Genomic DNA, 4,005 nt, shown 5'->3' on the forward strand with positions numbered 1-4,005 from the left:
TGTAATTATTCTCCCCTCATTTCATTTAACTAGAAATGTCTACGATTAGGCTATCAATATCCCACTCAGGGTACATTAAATTGTGTTCCTGGGGAAGAACTGTTTAAAGGGTCAAATATCCAATTAAGATCTTGTCTACCCTTAAGAAGGATGTTGTTTACTTGCCTCCTATGAGGCACACTCCAGATGGAATCTGAGGATTTACAAGAGATGAACTTGACCAGATTCATTTCTTCAGGAATGGTGCTTAGCGACCTTATAAGCTTGAAAACATTCAATAGACACCTGTTATTTTGTTTTTTCAAGCCCTCAAAGATTTATAATCCTGCTAACTGATGTCCATCCAACCTCAAAAAAAATCAGGGAGGAATAATCTTGATAACATTTTCTGCTGAACCATTTGGAATGGGTAATTACTTTCACACCAGGTGTTTCTAGAAAATCAAATGATAAATGGGATCTTTAAATTCTTCTTCTCCCTGGAGGTTCATGAGCTTAAGAAAATCTCTATAAGAAGTTTGTCTCTTTTTTTCTACAACTTTAATAACTCCATTAAGCCTTTGACTGTTCTCAATATCCAGCTGTGAAGACTTGGGTATGGAATGTATTTTTTTCTGGTCATCAACTGGAATTATCTTAAAAGAAATAAGTTTCATCTCTTCCAAAACATGAAGCCCAAATAAGTATCACTTGGGCAAACAAAGAGTGAGAAAAAGCATTTAGAAAGAATCTTTAAAAATTTGAGGTAAGAAGCAGTTTAAAAAAATGGGCTATTATCCATATCTCTTACAATTAAAGGTTACAAAAACAATGTAAATACACCAAATCCTCACACATGCCTTGAACAGAGCTGTACACACCATATTCATATGTAATATTCCCAAGGATTTTTATTAGTGCTCATTCCTGCAATCTAATGAATCGAAGATTTACTTCTAAGTGGATGAACTCTATCTATGTTAGGGATACTTAAACTAGGATCTATGAACTAGATTTAAAATTTTATATATATATATATATATATATACATATATACACACATACATGTGTGTATGTCTGTCTGTGTGCATATGTATATGTGTATCTATATACACACATGTGTATCTACATACATGCATACATGCATACACATACATGCATATGTATATACTTCAATATTATTGGTTTCCTATGCAAAATTATGTATATTATTTTCTGCACTTAAAGATGTTATTCTAAGAGGGGATCTATCACCTTCATCAGACAGCCAAGAGGGTGCAGGTCACAAATTTAGGAATCCCTGTTCTGTGTTCTACTACTTAAGATCTTAGGATGTGATTTCATTGTTTGTAAAGTGTAAAACATTAAAATCTCCCAATAAGCAAAGAGTATAAACTCTTTTATATACTCTTTGAGGGCAGGGGTTATCTCCCTGGCGTATAATTCTCTATCATCTACAAGGCGAAGCATATAACAGGTGTTCAATAGATAATCATTGAATCAAAAGGAATAAAGTTGAGTGAGTGACTCATCTTTAGGAAGTTTATGGTAATAATAGCTCGCATTTATATGGAAGGCTTTATAGTTAGTTCATAAATTGTTTCTCCCAACAAGCTTCTGAGGAAGGTAGTCTTCATAACTTCAGATAACTTCTTTTACTCTCTAAACCTCACCTTTATTATCATGTAAAATAATTCATCAAGTCTTTACTAACTGCCCAGTATATGCCAGACACTGTGCCAGGTCCTGGGATACAAATACAAAGAATGAAACAATCCCTACTCACAAGAATCTTGTGTTTTAATGGAAGAGACAACAAGTATGTGTAAAAATACGTACAACATAGTTAATAAATACAAAGTAGATAAATACAAAGTGGTTTGGAAGAAAGAGTATTGGTAGTTGCAGGCATCAGAAAAGGCTTCATTCAGAACATGGTACCTGAATAACATCTTGAAAGAAGAGAGTACCTTACATAAGGAAGAAGTACATTACAAGTGTGGGGGATGGCTAGAGTAAAGGCATCATGGAGACAAGAAATAGAATGCCATGTGTGAGCAACAAAGAGAAGGCCTGTTTGACTGCATCTCCAAGTGGGGAGAGAGAGTAATGTTCAACGAGACTGAAAAGATAGATTGGGGTCAGGATATGTAGAGTTTAAAAAAAATAAACAAAAGAGTTAATGTCTTATTCTAGATGCAAGAGAAATAGTAGAGTCACAATGTCAGATCTGTGCTTAAGGAAAATTACTTCTCCAACAGTATGTGTATTATAGACTGGAGTGGTGAGAGACTCGAGGCATGGAAACCAATTGGGGGGGGTGTTAGAATAATGGGCAATAGGTGAAGAGGGCCTGAAAGAAGGTGATAGCTGTGTGAGTGGAAAGAAGGGATAGTCTCAGAAAGATATCATGAAGGAAGAAAAGGCAAGATTTGAAAACTGATTGAGAGTCTGGCCCTTGAAGATCCAACTCCCTTATTTTATAGCTGATGACACTGAGGCTTTGAAAAGCTCCAAGACCTGCCCAAGGCTGCCTACTTAGCAAGTAGCAGTTAGGATTGATTCCAAGTCATTTGACACTAAGACTGATTCTCTTTCCACTAAACCAGAGTCAATGGCCTTTGTCAGAAATGTCTCAAGTCTGCAGCATAACCTATTAAACCCCAAATCTACCAGCACAACATTACACAAAGAATCTTGGACTGTGCCAGGCATTCCAAGGGTATGTCCTTTGGCCTTTGTGTCATCTCTCATGGAGATCTCATCATTTCCCATTGGATTCAATTATCATCTATGCAGCTCATTCTCACATCTATTTATCTAGTCCTAACCTCTACCGTTACTCTCTCACCAACTGCTTTTTGGGCATCTTGACCTAGTTGTCTCATAAAAACTCAACATAACTCAAAAACAGAACTAATTATCTCCCCACTTCCTCCCTCTACCAAAAAATAATCTTCCCATCTTCTCAACTTTATAGTTACAATCAAGGGTACCACTCACTAGGTTCCCAGTCACCTAGGCTCACAACCTCAATGTCATTCTTGACTCCCTATTTGTACTTATCCCACATATCCAATCTGTTATCATGTCTTGTCATTGCTACTTTTTCCCCTTTGCTCCATTCACATAGTCACCACCCTAGTATATGCCCTCATCATCTCATGCCTTTACTATTGCAATGGCTTTCTGATTCATCTCCCTACCCAAGGTCTCTCTCTATTTTAGTCCATTCTCTGCTCAGTAGATTTTCTTAAAGAGCAGGTCTACCCACGTCACCTCTCCTCCATTCAATGAACTCCAGCATCTCCCTATTACTTCAAGGATCAAATATAAAATCCTTTGTCTAGCTTTTAAAGTTCTTTACAACCTGACCACTACCTACCATTATAGTCTTCTTACACTTTACTCCAATCTAGCAGCACCTGCCTTCTCACTGTCCCAAGCACACAATGCTCTATTTCACCATTGCATGATGTTTCACTGGCTGTCCTTCATGCCTGGAATTGTCTCCTTCCTCCCCTCCATCTCCTGGCTTCCCTGGATTTCTTCAAGGCTCAGTTCAAATCCTATCTTTCAACCTTTCAGTTGAGAGGAACTGAATGCTATTTGAGCTAACTTTAATACTTATTGCATTAATACTACACATTCACTTTTATTTTCAGAATGTTGGATGTTACAGGACCATGGGCTATTCTGGGTGCCATTCTCTGAAAGCAAAGGCTAATCACTGTGTCTACTTTACTCTAGAGCATCATAGTATCATTCAAATGAGACCACTAGGTTGTAGGTTCTATTCCGATTGACCCCAGTCACTATCCTACATGGTGACAAAAAACAATCCCCATCTCACAAATATCTGCTCTTGGTCACGGAGAGGAATCTACTGAAACAGTGTGGATAGATCAGCACAAATTCATTGCCACTACGGAAAATACAACTCAAAGAACCTGTCTTACTGATGGAAGGCTAGAAGTCTTATTTTTGTATTTGAATATGATTATCTATTTTCAAATTTGAAACTGG

This window comes from Vombatus ursinus, unplaced genomic scaffold (assembly GCF_900497805.2).
Source record: "Vombatus ursinus unplaced genomic scaffold, bare-nosed wombat genome assembly UNPS02014833.1, whole genome shotgun sequence".
Classification (NCBI taxonomy): domain Eukaryota; kingdom Metazoa; phylum Chordata; class Mammalia; order Diprotodontia; family Vombatidae; genus Vombatus; species Vombatus ursinus.